The 16,007-nt window shown below is 40.5% G+C and overlaps 1 pseudogene; it reads right to left on the reverse strand.

Annotated features, from left to right (window-relative positions):
• Positions 1 to 423: 423 nt before the first annotated feature.
• LOC100425110 (fatty acid-binding protein, heart pseudogene) lies at positions 424 to 862 on the reverse strand (annotated as a pseudogene).
• Positions 863 to 16,007: the final 15,145 nt, after the last annotated feature.

Below are 16,007 nucleotides of genomic sequence, written 5' to 3' on the forward strand. Positions count from 1 at the left end.
TAAGGGACACTAAGAACCCTAAATCCTTAAATTATGATTAAATTAAATCCTTAAATTAGTGTGGTAGGTTCTTCTGCCTCAGCAGTTTTCAAAGTGGGATCCTGAAACCTTTTCAGTTGGACCTGAAAAGAGCTTTTGCTGTTTTCATAATAATTTAAAGACATGATTTGCCCATTTCATGAGGTTGGCTTTGCACTGATATTGGACAATTTTTCTTTTTTTTGACCTTGGCTCTGCTTTGTTGACCTCAGAGCACACATTGAATGCCATTAAAAAACAAACAAACAAACAAAAAAAAACCATGTACACGACAGGAACTGGAACTGGATCTGAATTCTTCTGAGGCACGTGACCTCAGAATTCTTCAACAAGGTGGATTTATACAAAATGCAGAGGAAATAAATGAGGCAGTGTGGTCCTGAGTCAAAGGGTAGCAGAGGAGCAGTCAGTGACAGCACAGGCAGGTAATACCTCTTTCTCGTAAGTGCGAGTGTAAACCGCAGTGCCCTGGGTGAGTGTCAGGGTGAGTTTCCCATCACTTAGCTCTGGCACAAGTGTCCTCTCTTGCCCACTTCTGCAGGTGAACAAGTTTGCCTCCATCCAGTGTCACAATGGACTTGACCTGTTTGTCATCTGCTGTTGTCTCATCAAACTCCATCCCCAGCTGAAAGCTGACCTCTGTGTTCTTGAACGTGCTCTGTGTTTTTAAGGTGATAATGTCCCCATGCTTCTTGATGATTGTGGTAGGCTTTGTCATGCTAGCCACCTGCCTGGTAGCAAAACTCACACCGATTAACTTCATGTAATCATCAAAATTCTTGCTGTCTGAGAGTTTCCAGGTGCACAGGAAGGCATCCACCATGGTGATGCTGGCCTAGACTGAGAAAGAAGCTGTGAGAGAGCAGGTGTGCAAGGACTTGGACTGCCGATATTGGATGCAATTTTTGGTACTTTAGGACCAGTTGAGGCAGGGGCACTAAACTGTACTACTGATCATTGTATTTTTCCCCACCAGACAGTGGCAATATAATTTGTGAGTATCATCTTGCCTCAACCCATCTGTCCTGATTTTCTCACAGTGATTAAAACATGTTTTACAAGTGGAAACTTACATTTTAGATGAATAAAGGCAGCCTCCTGAGGAAAGGCACTTTCGTGATTGTTTGAGCTATGAGCTCAACTATCTGCTTTTCCACGGAACACCATATTTGTTTGAAAGGCCAACTGGTAGACACGCTGTGGCTATTCACACTTGTATATTTGGCAGGCATTTTGTCAAAAACGAGAAATCTGAGTCTGACTTTACAAGGAAAACAAATGACAGTATTTATAGCCAATGATAAAATTTGAGCTCTTAAGTGAAAATTAGAATTTTGGGATACTTGCATATGCCACCATGAGCTTGGCAGCTTTACAATACTTAAAGGATTTTCTGATGAGAACAGTGGTGATATGAATGGATGTAATGTTTTGAAATTTATACTAGAAGTGTTACTCTTTCAAAGATCTGCTGATATTTTCCCAAAGACCAATGCATGATGTTGCAAAGTGACATGGTTTGGCTGTGTCCTCACCCACATCTCATCTTGAATTGTAACTCCCACAATTCTTGCGTGCCGTGGGAGGAACCCAGTGGGAGGTGATTCAATTACGTATGGGGGCGGGTCTTTCCTGCACTGTTCTTGTAATAGTAAATGAGTCTCGCGAGATCTGATGGTTTTAAAAATGGGAATTTCTCTGCATAAGCTTTCTTCTCTTGTCTGCTGCCATGTGAAACATGCCTTTCACCTTCCACCATGATTGTGAGGCCTCCTCAGTCACATGGAACTGTAAGTTCAATAAACCTCTTTCTTTTGTAAATTGCCCAGTCTCAGGTCTGTCTTTATCAGCAGCATGAAAATGGGCTAATACACAAACAAAATTCAAAATGTAAGGAAGACTAATGGATTTTAATGTGATGGTTTTAGATTCCACGTTGCATCCCATCTTTAAGAAACTTGTTCAGGTTTGGTGTAGTATCAGAGAAGAATATCCCAATGATCTGAAATGGCTATTTTACTACTTCTCCTCCTTTCAGTTGCATATCTGTGTGAGGCTGAATTTTCTTCATATACTTCAACCAAAAGCATACCTTGTAACAGATTGAATGCACAAGTGGATTTGAGAGTTCAGCTGTCCTCTATTAAACCAGATATTAAGGAAATTTGCAAAAATATAAAGCAATGCCACTTTTCTCACTGATTTTTTAAATTAAAATTTGAAATTTGTGACACATGTCGATTTGCAGAAAATTGTAGAAAATAATGCAGTGTGTTGAGCACTGTGGCTCATGCCTGTAATTCCAGCTATTCAGGAGGCTGTGGCAGGAAGATCAGTTGAGCCCAGGAGTTCGAGGCTGTAGTGAGTTATGATTGCACCACTGCATTCTAGCCTGGGGAGAGAGTGACTCTATCTTTTTGTATGCATGTGTATATTTAGTTCTGTGCAATTTTAATGCGTGTATTGTTTCATGTTTCTTCTGCCACAGTAAAGATATTGAGAAGTTCCCTCTCTACAAAGGTCCCACCTGTTGTCCTTTCATGGCCATATGCACTTCCCTCCTCCCAATCCTTCTCTCTATGATATGTTGTTTTTTCTGTTTATGATTGTTCCATTTTATTATTAGTTGATGTTAATCTCTTTTTAATTTTTAATTGACACATAATAATTATACATCTCTGTGGTGTACAGTGTGATATTTCAATATCTTTATGCCATGTGTAATGATCAAATCAAAGTAATTAGCATATCCATCTCCTCAAACATTGATCATTTCTTTGTGCTGAAACATTCTAGTTATTTGAACACATAGAATAAATTATTATTAACTAGTCACCTTACAGCGCTAAAGAACACTAGAGTTTATTTCTCCTATCCAGCCATAATCCCGTATCCGCTAACCAATCTCTCATCTCTCCCTCCTTCCTCCCCAGCCTCTCCATCCCTCTGTTCTATCCTCTACTTCTATGAGAGCAACTTACTGAACTTCCACATGAGTCTCACTATTTTTTTTTTGTTTTGAAAGATATAGTTCTTTTTTTACAAGAATATGCTATATATGTTAACATGCAATGGGTTTATTCTTATTTTATTTTATTTTTTTGAGATGGAATCTTGCTCTGTTGCCCAGGCTGGAGTTCAGTGGTGCCATCTTGGCTCACTGCAACCTCCAACTCCTGGGTTCAAGCGATCCTCCTGCCTCAGCCTCCTGAGTAGCTGCGATCATACCCGGCTAATCTTTTGTGTGTTTTTAGTAGACATGGCATTTCGCCATGTTGGCCAGGCTGGTCTCGAACTCCTGACCTCAAGTGATCCACTTGCCTCGGCCTCCCAAAGTGCTGGGATTGCAGGTGTGAGCCACCACACCTGGTCTATTCTTATTTTAAAATAAATTACTACATATTTAAAAATCTTTTAGTTTTAATTTCTAACCACTAAATATTGATAGATGTAACCACATAAATAGAGATCTTTGGAGTTCTCAGTAGCTTTTAAGAATTTAAAATGGTCCTAAGACTAGAAAGTTGGAAAACCACAAGAAACAAGTCCATAGACACCATTATCTTTTGGGTTAACTCTCTTGAATTGTTAGTAATGTCTTCTTCATAGAGTCTCATTGAATTTTTTTTTTTTTGAGATGGAGTCTCGCTCTCTCACCCAGGCTGGAGTGCAGTGGTGGGATCTCTGCTCACTGCAACCTCCGACTCCTTGCTTCAAGTAATTCTTCTGCCTCAGCCTCCTGAGTAGCTGGGACTACAGGCACATGCCACCACACCGGCTAATCTTTTGTATTTTTAGTAGAGATAGGGTTTCACCCTGTTGGCCAGGCTGGTCTTGAACTCCTGACCTCAGTGATCCACCAGCCTTGGCCTCCCAGGTGTGAGCCACTGTGCCAGGCTGAGTTTTTAATATTTCTCACAGTGCCCATGATAGTGCTGGACCTTGTATGCACTCAATAAATATAAACAGAATTGATGTGAATGTCTTCACCAAGTTTATAAGCTTCATCACTGCCGTTGTGGCTTTTTTGGCAACAATGGACCCTGCGTATATAGGCATTGCTCACCAATTCTAGATGTGACTTGGAAACTGTGTGTGACTGAAAATGTGAAGCATCTACCTATATACCTCGGTATTTATCACTTTAAATCATCTTCAGTTTGCTTATCAGCTGATGTGATCACTGACAGGTTCACTTTGGTCCCTGTTTCTTTTCATCAAAGTTAATGATCACTCCTCAAACCTAGAGAAGAAACTTCATAGTCACTAAGGAAAAAAGGATACAAAATCCTTCCCCCTAAGGAATTTATAAATTAAGGTGATTATTCTTTTTAGAAAAACTTGTGGGAATTTACAGGGGCTGTGGTAAAGTGGGTTAAATATAGCAAATCCTAAGACAGACCCTACCCTGTGTCCCCTCGAGTGGGTGGCCAGGCAAGTATGATGACAGACACATGCTGAGACATACAGGCTTAGAGTTAGAAACTGTCAGAATCTCTATTATTTGATTGAGCTTGCCATTGTGAGCTTCTGTAGAAGGCAGACAAAATTCTAATAGCCATTGCAACACTAAAAACTTCTCAGGGTTTAAAAATTGTTTTATTAAAGACATAAGATTCAAGTAAATACTAATACAACTGCTAATAGTAATAATGACAGTAATAAAACCCAGGAAGTTTATTTTAAACTCACTTATATCCAAAGTAATTAATAATAATTTGTGACTTTCATTATGCCTTCCTCCAGCCATTTGTCATGACTTTCTAAAAGCTACTAAAACATATTTTACAAATGGAAGTTTACATTTTAGATGAGTGGATGCAGGCACTTGCAAAAAAAAAACAAAAAACCAAAAACGAAAAACAAAAAACCCAATTTGTCAACAAGAGGGTCCTTATTTCTATCTATTTAATGGAAGAAAATCAAAACAGAAATCTACTGTTTAATCATGCAAGGTAGCATCACCTCAATTTAATCAGCTAACCAAAATCTCTTTGTTCAATTTACTAGTCATCAACCCAATTATTTAAAATTCGGAAAACAGATAAAGTGACCTGCATAGTTAATTCAGTTTTTCCCCCTTAAAATACAATCACAATTATTTATTGAGCACTGACAATTGGAAAGGCACTGAGCTAGATACTGGAAAGAATTATAAAATGATATGGAATCCCTTCCTGTGGTACTTGGTTCATGCTTCCTTTAATTTTTTCCTCCACTTTAAAGTATTTGAGGTGTCTTAGTCCATTTTGTGCTGCTGTAAGAAAATACCTGAGACTGGGTAATTTATATAGAATAGAAGTTTATTTCTCACAGTTCTGGAGGTTGGGAGTTTCAAGATCAAGGTGACTGCAGGTTCGGGCATCTGAGGGCTGCTGTCTGCTTCCAAGATAGCTCCTTGAATACTGCATCCTTCAGAGGGAGGAGCACCGTGTCCTCACATGGAGGAAGGCAGAAGGCAAAGAGGGACAAACTGCCATTGTCAAGTTATTTTCTAAGGGTGCCTGATCCCATTCTTGAGAAGTGCTCTCATGGCCTAATCACTTCTTAAAGGCCCCACCTCTTAATATTATTTTAAATTTTGGAGGGGACATGTTCAAACTATAGCAGTTGAGTATGGTATTCTGATCACCATTGTATTTATCTGCTTCAGACAAATTTGGAGAATTTGACTTAAAGCACAGCTGTTGATAGCCCCAAATTCCATTCCAGCATTTCTTTGCTATAGCCTGGCCATCATCCATCCCCCTTAGACCAGATGTAATACATTTTAGGAGGAAGTAGGTGCTTCCTACCCATGTGATGGAATGGGTATTAACCATCCATATGGATTGGATTAATTTTAGAATGTCACATCACTTCAAGACTTGTTGGCATGCTCAGAACTCATGTTTCTGAGGCAACTTGAGTGGCTTCCTACAGCAGGATGAATCTTGTGGCTTGTGACAAACCTGGCTTCTGCCTGTGTCTATGAGACACCATAGCAAAGATGCCATGGCTCTGAATCCCAGCTTCACTGTGCTTAGTACATGGTCTGGAACAGAGAATGCACTTCATGTATCTTCGCTATCACCACTGCCACAACTACCAGATGAGCTTAGTCAACCTATTCACTGAGCCTTCCTGTGATGCCTATTTTATTTACCTTGCAATATTATTGTGAAAATTATAAGAAAGTTTGCATAAAAGTAATTTGCATAGTGTCCAATAAAGAGTAGAATTAAGGAAAATATAACTACTACTATTATTGATGTTGTTGTTACTATTATTATCACTACTGAGGCTGGAAGAATATCTACTTCTGCTATGCCATCAGTACAATACATCATGACAATGGATTATAGCAGTTATTGCTCTAAGGCATTGACATTTTCTAAACAGATAAAACATTGTATCAACTGCTGTTTTGATAATTTGGAACTGACATCATCATATGTTTGTTTGTAGGCACACCATAAAAATCTCTTCATTGACACCCTGATAGCATCTTTTCTTTTCCTTCACTCAATCAGAGGTTTTTTTTTCTGCCAACAATTAGTCATGCTTTCATCAAAAGCAATGACTACCTAAAGGAATATTGACATTCCACAGAACTTTGTCCTTCTTGCATTTTTGTAGTTGTCATGGGAAATTAAGATCGGATCAGAGTCATAGCGTATAGCATAGGAAATATATGGTTCAAAAACAGCACAAGGTATTTGATGTGGTCACCAGATAACTCTGAACTACAGACCGTTGCCAAACTGCAGAAATGCTTTGGGCTGAAGTATTCTTGCTTCATAGATTTCTTCATTTTGTGATTGCCAGAGTCATTGAAAATAAATTTTGGATTGTGCTAAAGGGAAATAACGAAGATACTATCTGGCATCAGTCTCTCAGATTTGACAGACAATTTCATGCTTTTAACTGATTCCAATCTTTGCAAAAAAGTGGAAGTAAGTAATAGACAAAAATTAACAACAAAGATGCCAAAATTGACTATCATTGCATGAAACTTTTGCTGTGTTGTTTGCAAATTGTGTTCTAGTACTATATTCTCATTTGTTGAAAGATATTAGAAAAGAATCCAGTCCCCAAGTTGTGTAAAGGTTTTGATGTTGTGGCATAATATTGTAATTATATTCATTTCCCCCTTTATCCTTTTTGTATTATAATCTTCCAGGTTCTAGTTGGGCACACAAACTCCATTTCCTGGGGTAACTTAAGCTAGATATGTGATTAAATTCTGGCCAATGGGATGTGAGTTGCAACTTCTTACTAATACCCTTTAAAAAGAAACTGATTGCTCTGTACTCTCTTTTACCCTTCCTTTGGGGCAGAATAAAGAGGAGGTGCTGCAGATGAGAGCAACGTTCTAGGGAATGTTCCTAGGGCAACAAGTGGAAACACTTGGAAAAGTGTGTATTTGGCTCTATAGAAATTAGATTTAATTTTTTTAAAAAAAGAAGAAGATGATCCTGGGTCCCTGGAGGATCTCATGGAGCAGAGTCAGCTTCTTGGCCCTGTCCTACCCACAACCTATGTGCTCCTCTGTTAAAAGGAAATATGCTTCCATTCTGCTTGAGGCACTGTGTTTTGTGTAACTTTGCTATAGCAACTTGGGCTATGCCCTAATACTAGATGTGCTCTAAATTTTTCACACTAGCTGTTTTCCCATTGGGTGAAGGGCTTGTGAGACACAGCATTATGTTAAAAAAAAAAAATAATAATAAAAAAAAAAAAAGACTTCTCTGTTACTCTTTTTCAAGGTGGCAGACAAAGCTCAAATTCACATTATAGGCTCTTTTAGTATATTACATGTCCTCAGCACTGATACTTGGTTCCCTCTCTCCCTCCCTCCCTTCCTTTCTTCATTCCCTCCTTCCTTCCTTCCTTCCCCCCCCCCCCCACCTTTGTCTTTCCTTCTTGAGACAGGGTCTAGCTCTGTTACCCAGGCTGGAATAGTCCATCCTTGCTCACTGCAGCCTTGAACATCTGTGCTCAATCAATCCTCCTGCCTCAGTCTCCTGAGTAGCTAGGACTATAGATGCATGCCACCATGCCAAGCTAATTTTCTATTTTTGTAGGAATGGGGTCTTACTATGCTGCCTAAGCTGGTTTGGACCTCTCTTGACCTCCCAAAGTGTTGGGATTACACACGAGAGTCACTGTGCCCAGCCAGTACTCAATTTCATTTTGGAAATTTTATTTCTGTTTTATTTTTGTTAAATGGAATTAAAATGTCTGTTCAGTGTCTATGATAACCTAGTACAAAAGCAATAAAACTATTGTAACCACTAAGCAGTGTGGTCATTATTGACTTCTTTTTCTAGCAAAGGAAAGAGATAGGAAAATGGCTTTTGCATGGGAAATTTAATGTGTCACAGAAAATGATATAGAAGATAAAGTAGATTGTGATGATGTGGACATGAAGTAGTTTGTGTTGAGCACGATGGTCAATGGCAGCTAACTATGCCTTTCTGGAAAGAGATGCACCCCTTTGTGTATATCAAATCTCCAAGCTGCACTGCACCAAAAGAACCCTGTGCATCATGTTGCTTAGCTGGAAGGAAATGGGGAAGCTGTGGGAACCCCTATAAAACTCCCTCTGACATATTTAGCCTGTGGCTTGTGGGTATTCACTCAGACTCCAGGAGTGTGGGTTACCTTTAGTCAAATCCGAAGGAGTTTTGCATCTGTCACCCAATGCAGAGCTGAAGGAGAGGGAGCAGGTGTGAAATACAACCCAGACTTCCTTTTTAGTCCCAGTGGGAGTACATTTTTGTCTCAGTATTGCCCTTGGTACCTCTGGGACGGTAAATAGTGCGATGAGTAATTCAGAAAGTGGAAACGGAAAGTGTTACTATATCTGCTACTAAGCTTTGCTTCAGAAAAGTACTTCCTTTGCTTCTCAAGAGACTTGAAGAGTATCGGGCTTCTTCCTCTTCTCTCTAGGTAGCTCTTTATTATCTCATGTTATAGTTACTTACATAAATGTGTTGCTGGGAATTCTAGTAGCACATGGATTATAGGAGTTTCCTTTGATTTAACTAAATCATGGGTGTCTTCAATACCATGTCCATGCTTCCTCCACAAACATCAGAGAATGACTTCTTGGCATGGGAAGTTTATGAGTCCAGAAATAATCTATATTTATTATTTTTGGCATGGAGTCACTCCATACTCTGGCTCCAGGCTGCCTTATTCCTGGTCTCTACCTATTCCCTCCATGTGATGCCATATCAGACGGTAGAGGCATTGGAACCATCAGACTAGATTGTGGTTTTGGGCCACAAAGCATGACCCGTCACTCTTTCAGATTCTTAGTAGACAGGATGACCCCTTGAGCCTCACCACCATAATTTTATTTTTACACCCACGAAAGTCGTGGGTACTAGTTGGTGAGATCCAGAGGTCAATCCTGAGGTCCTGAGATGGTTCTCCAGGAGGGAGGTGGGTAGAAAGTGAGAGGTCACACTGTCCTCCTCACACCAGCCTCAGCCTCAGGGTGCGAGGCCAGCTTCAGAGGGGAGACCACAGTTCTGGGGCCCAGCCGTTTCAGCCACTGCCTTCTTTACTAAGGAAGGTCGTTAACAAGCATACTCATTAGTGGCAATTTCCCTGGTGGTTTTTGTGATGTGGGATTTGTTCGCTATGAAATGGCTGAATCTGCAAATCATTTAAAATAGTCAATCCTACTGGAGATAGAAATAACTCATTGCCTGTGTTGATCCTAGCAGTGACCAGTGTCCAGGAGGTGAAATCTTGGGAAGAAAGGCCTGGGCTTCTGACTCAGCAGAAACCGCTGTCTTGACGTTTTTAGTCTTTTCATTGGTCTTGTCCTACTACAGAGACTGTTCTTCCTACAGACCAAATTTGACAAAATGGCCCTACCAAATCATATTCAGAGATGCATCAGTCAGTCTCCACCAATACATTTGGCCTTATTTCTTGTTACCCTGATGATGCTCAGGATTCATCATACACATCTCTAAGGAATCTCCAGATTTGTATAATACTTGAAACAAAATATCCAAGAAGAGGAGAAAAAGATATGGCTACAATAGACCAGCCCTCCACCAGGAGTGGCTTGAATCTCAGGGGAGGTTTGACAATGTCTGGAGACATTTTTGGTTTTCAAGACAATGGGAAGGGGGTTTGTACTACTGGCGTCTAGTGGGAAGGGTCCCAGGAAGCTGCTAAATGTCTTACAACGTGCAGGACAGTCCCCTACAACAAAGAACTGTTCAGTCCAAAATGTCAATAAGGCTGAAACCCTGAAATAGATGAAGACAAAGAGGTCTTCATATATCCTGCAGTTTAAGAAATGGGTTTTAAATATTTACTGAGCATCTATCATGTATATAAATGGTGATTTTTTTATGAGATGGTCTAAGGAATAAAAGTCACATTCACTAACATCAAAAAGTTTCCAGTTTGCTTGGAGATGGTACATACACAATTAAATTTTGTGTTATTTATTACAGCATTAGTTCACTTGCAAGGGAGATTGATACTTACATTGGTTTGCTAGGGCTGCCATAATAAAGTTGGCTTAAATAACAGAAATTTATCTTCTTTCAATTCTGGAGGCTATAAGTCCAAGATCAAGGTGTCAGCTGAGTTATTTTTGTTGAGGCCTCCCTCCTTAGCTTGTAGGTGGCTGTCTTCTCTCTGTGATTTCACATGGTCTTCCTTCTGTCTTTGTCTGTGTCCTTATCTCTTCTTCTTATAAGGATACCAGTTATTTTGGATTAGGGCCCACTCCATGTGCCCTCGTTTTAATGCAATGACCTTTTTAAATACCCTATCTCCAAATGCAATCACATTCCAAGGTACTGGGGATTAGGACTTCAACATGTAAATTTGGGGAAGATGCAATGTAGCCCAGAACAGTACTCTTGGGTTATAACTTGGTAGCCAATGGTAGAAAGATAAGCAGCAGCACAGAAATTCATTTTAGAGTGTTATGTAAGAGCTGTCACACTAAGAAAAATACTTAAATTTTTCTAAAACCAAAAGAAGGAATATGCTTAAGAGATCTGTTGTACAACATGGTGACTGCAAAAGTCACAGCAAGTTAGTAATGGAGTTACTTTATAATTTACTTTCATCCTACCCTCAATTAATTTACTGGAATTCAACTACTTGGTAAAAGAAAACAAACAGAGAGGGCTAGGGGCAGATATCATGGGTTCTGGACCATTAAGCCTGAAACAGTCCAGCCTTGCTGGAAAATTTAGGGGAAGAATTATGTGTTTAAAATAATCCTTAAAAAATTGAAGTATTATGATCATAAAGAAAAGTGCACAGTCACCAGTGTTCAGCTTGATGAATTATGACACAGTAAACACACCTGTATTAACCACAGCCAAGGTCAAGAAACAGAACTCCATCATAACCCCAGAGGTTCCCTTGTCCCACTCACTGCCAGCCTGGGTTTCTCTTCCTCACTCTTGTAAATGATTTTAATGATTTTCCAGCCTCCAACAGAGAAGAGAAGCACTTTGTTCAGGAGACCTGGCCGAGGCTAGTGGAAGAGTGGAGGAATCAACTGAAGAATTAATTGAAAGTCATAGAGAAACAACGACCAACAAAGAATTGGGAGAGCAGACACAGAATTGTATACGTATAGCCTTTTATTCCAGGCAGTATTCTAAGAACAGTTTAAGATATTTTTAAGGGCATTTTCCACTCTTTACGGTTTTCATTTTAGTACTGTTTAGGTTTTAACCTAACTTCGCATCTTCTTAAATCGCCCTGAGAACCGGCAGGGGTTCTCTGCTCAGCAGAGGCTGAGGCTCACAGCGGAGGCTGGGCCTACTGTGGGCGCAGGCTCACAGCTTTAGGGAAGGTGCTACTTCCTCCTACTCACCTGCCCATGAGAGCAGCGTGGGTGGAGGGGAGAGGGCAGAGAGCAAGACGATGGGGCCAACTCAGAGCCGGACAGTCCTACCTCAATTTACTCATTCTGTTTCGGGGATGAGAGATGAACAAGGTCCCTAGAAAAAGAGCGAGTTGATTCAGCTGCCCTGGGGAAGCAGCTCCATTCTGCTTATGGCCTCAGGCAACTGGAGTCCACAGTGTCAGAGAACCTGACCCCAGTGTTGGGCTGCAGACCACGCCCCATCGTGAGAGGTGTAGCCAGCTGGACTTCCTGTGTGGAGTGGAACTTGGAGAACTTTTCTGTCTTACAAGAGGATTGTAAAATGCACCACTCAGTAGTCTGTAGCTAGGATTGTAAGATGCTGCAATCAGTGCTCTGTAAAAATGCATCAGTCAACAGTCTGTAGCTAGCTAGAAGTTTGTAAAATGCACCAATCAGTGTGCTGTAAAAAGGCACTAATCAACACTCTGTAGCTGGGTAGAAGTTTGTAAAATGGACCAATCAGCACCCTGCAAAATGGACCAATCAGCACTCTGTAAAGTGGGCCAATCAGCAGGACACAGGCAGGAACAAATAAAGGAATAAAAGCCGCCCAACACGCCCCGCGTCGGCCGCGGAAACGTGTTTGGGTGTCTTTCCGAGGTTAGTGCTTTGGCTCTTCAAAGTAAATCTTGCTGCTGCTCGCTCTTTGGGTCCCTGCCACCTTTGAGAGCTGTAACACTCACTGGGAAGGTCCACGGCTTCATTCTGGGAGTCAGTGAGACCGCGAATCCCCCAGAAGGAACAAACTCCTGGACACACTCGCTCCTGCATTGGTGATAAAGCCCAATCAGATTAGCAACCTCTCCGCTTGGGGCAGAGCTAGGAGGGGTGTGTCCCTGTTATAGACAAGATTAGGAGCAGTCAAGGGAGAGCCACTGTGCTAAGGAGGGTGGTTGGGTTGGCTGGCTGTGGCTGAGCTGGGGAACAGGAGTGTGGGGTGCTGGGAGTTGGGTGGAGTGCTGAGTTCATGTCGAGAAGTGGCGAAAGTAGGAAAGGAGTGGCAGGCCAGTTGTTGAAGGTCTTGAATATTGGGAAACGGATTTTAACTGTGTTGTATCTTGTAGGTTACTGGGAAACCGTTGTTGGATCTTGAGCAGAACAGTGACAAGGTTGTATTTCACGAAAGTGGTAAATCGGTGGGAGGTGGGGGCCAGGGAGGATTGCAGGGGAGAGAATGGATCTAAGAGAGGAAGGGAGACCATTGAAGGACGTGTGATGCATGTTTAGACTAGCATGTGGCCTCGGGCAGTGAAGGGAATTAGATGAGGTTTAGAGAAGTACACAGTCCTAGCATCAGGCTTCAGACAAGGGGCAGGCTGGGGAGCTTCTGACAAATAAAGCCCTGAGAAACTTCTTTTCTTTTGGACCTAGGTGAGTAGAGCGTTGAGTTAATCATACTCTTCTGTGTATAACCACCATCATCATTGGTTCACTGGGCCCTCAGTTAGTTTATGTATTCATTTGCTTATTTATTCATTTTTTTAAATCCGCATTCTGCACTGTTTTTCTCCCGCCTTATATGCAGCTTGTCTAATGTTGGTGCCTTTTAGTTTGTGAGTGTTCTTTCAAACTGTTTGTTGTTTTCTTGTTTGTATGTTATTTTAAAAACTTTTTATTATGGAGGGGAATTTTGAACATATCCAAAAAGACATAGAAGAATATAATAAATCCGCTGTGCCCATCATTCATCCTTAACTACCATCAGGCCATGGCCAGTCCTACTTCATCTACATCCCATCCACTGCCTGCCTTCTACACATCAGATCATTTCTCCCATAAATATTTGAGTGTGTATTTCTGCAAGATAACATAACCACAATATTCTCATCAATAGCTTTAAAAGAACGATTTTTTGTTGAGAACAATATTTTCTTAATGTCAAAAAGCTAATCCTCAAATTTCCAGTCTTCTAATGAGTGTTATTTTTTCCACAGTTTGTTTATATGAATCCAAATTTAAATAAGACCCAAACATATTGATTGGTTTATATTTCTATAAGTCTCTTTTAATTAGTAGGTTTCTTATTGAATCTGTTTTTCCCCCTCTACAGTTTGTTTGTTGAGAAACCCAGGTGTTTTGTCCCATGGAATTTAACAAAGTGTAGATTTTGCTGATTGCATCCCTGTGATGTAGTTTAACGAGTTCCTCTATTCTTTTGTAGTTTCTTTGAGTTGGTAGCTGAATCTAGGGATCTCATCACGTTTGTATTTAATTTTTTTAAAAGACTGTTTCATGATTTGTCTTGTGTTCTTTCGTCAGGATGTGCATAATATGTGGTTGTCTCTTTTTAATGTGACATTAGCAGTCACTGATGACCAAAGCCTAGGACTATTTATTTTTGTATTACTTACCTATTGCTGTGTAACACTATTGATGCAAACTTAGTGGTTTATAGCAAAACGTATAAATTATCTCAGTGTTTGTGGATCAAAATCCAGGCATGAATCAGCTGAGTCCTCTGCTTCCAGATGTGTTAGAAGTCTACAAACAAGGTGTTGACCAGGGCTGGGGTGCCACCTGAGGCTTGACTAATATAGGATCCACTTTCAAGTTTATGTGACTGTTGGCAGGATTTCATTCTTTGGGGGTTGTCTAACTAAGGGCCTCAGTTCCTTGCTGGCTGTTGGTCAGAGGCCACTGTTAGTTGCTTGCCCTGTGAGCCTCCCCATATAGCAGCTTACTTCATCAAAGTCAGCAGGACAGACAATCCATAGAGAAAGTCTGCTAGCAAGAGAGAGGCTACAATTGTATGTAACATAATCATGGAAGTGACACCCATAGTTTTTACATATTGTGTTGGTTAGAAGTAAATCACAGGTCCCATCCACACTCAAGGGGAGGGGATTGCACAATGGTGTAAGTATCAGGGATAATTGCAGGCTGTCTTAGAGTCTATTTGCCACAGTTGAGTTTGAAAACTGATGATATTGTAATTCTGGCATTTTTTCTTTGTTTACTAGCTGGAATACTTCTATAAAAAGAAACTTCTCTTTGTATTGTTTGACTATCCATGGTATGTTTTAGAAAGGGATCAGAATAAATGCTTGATTCTTCCCTTTTACTTACCAGTTTTAAAAACTAATAAGTTGATTGATTCCCTTGCATTCTCCAATGGTGGTCAATTACATGGGCAGGTATTGTTAATTATATAAATACTATTGTGCTAAATATTGCATTCTGTTTATTTCCCTTTCAGAAACTCAGTACTGTGTTTTAAAGATCTATTCATAATGATGTGTGTACATCTGGTTCTTAGCTTCTGTTTGTTGAAGAGTCTTCATGGTGCGTATAACCCCTTTTACCTATCTACTCAGCCAGTGGACACCAGGACTGCCTCCAAGTTTCTGCCACGACGACCATTCTCATACAGCTTCCCTCGTGGACTCACACACCTGCAGTGGAATTGGTGAGTCATACAGTGTAACTAAGCAGTCAATTTGCTTAAGTAGTGCCAGATTGCTTTCCGGAATGGCTACACAAAGCCATTCTCTCGTGAAAATGTTTTATTACCATATGTAGCTTAGCTTAAGATGGGAGCAGACACCTTAGTATCTTCATGAATTTTATGCGCTTCACTAAGCTGAACTAAATTTCTGAAGAAAGTTTCCTATCAGAAGCATCCAAGTTACTCCGTATCTCCAAAGCCATAGCCGTGCTGGGTGATGAAGGCTAAGAGACAGAATCTTATACTAGTATATCCCAACCTAGACGATTGCAACCTGGTAAACTATCCAAATTCTATTCCAGGCCTCAGAGATGAGGGAGAGGAAGACAGGAAGAAGAAAGTATGATGTATTAGGCCATTTTTGCATTTCTGTAAAGAAATAACTGAGGCTGGGTAATTTTATAAAGAAATTAGCTCATGGTTCAGCATTGCTCCAGGTGAAGGCCTCAGGAACCTTACAATCATGGTAGAAGGCAAAAGGAGAGCAGGTATCACATGGTGAGAGCAGGTGCAAAAGAGAGAGAGATTTTAAATGAACAGATTTTGTGAGAACTCATTCGCTATCTAGAGGACAGCACCAAGCCATGAGGGATCCACCCTGATAATCCAAACACC

This window comes from Macaca mulatta, chromosome 17 (assembly GCF_049350105.2).
Source record: "Macaca mulatta isolate MMU2019108-1 chromosome 17, T2T-MMU8v2.0, whole genome shotgun sequence".
NCBI lineage: Eukaryota > Metazoa > Chordata > Mammalia > Primates > Cercopithecidae > Macaca > Macaca mulatta.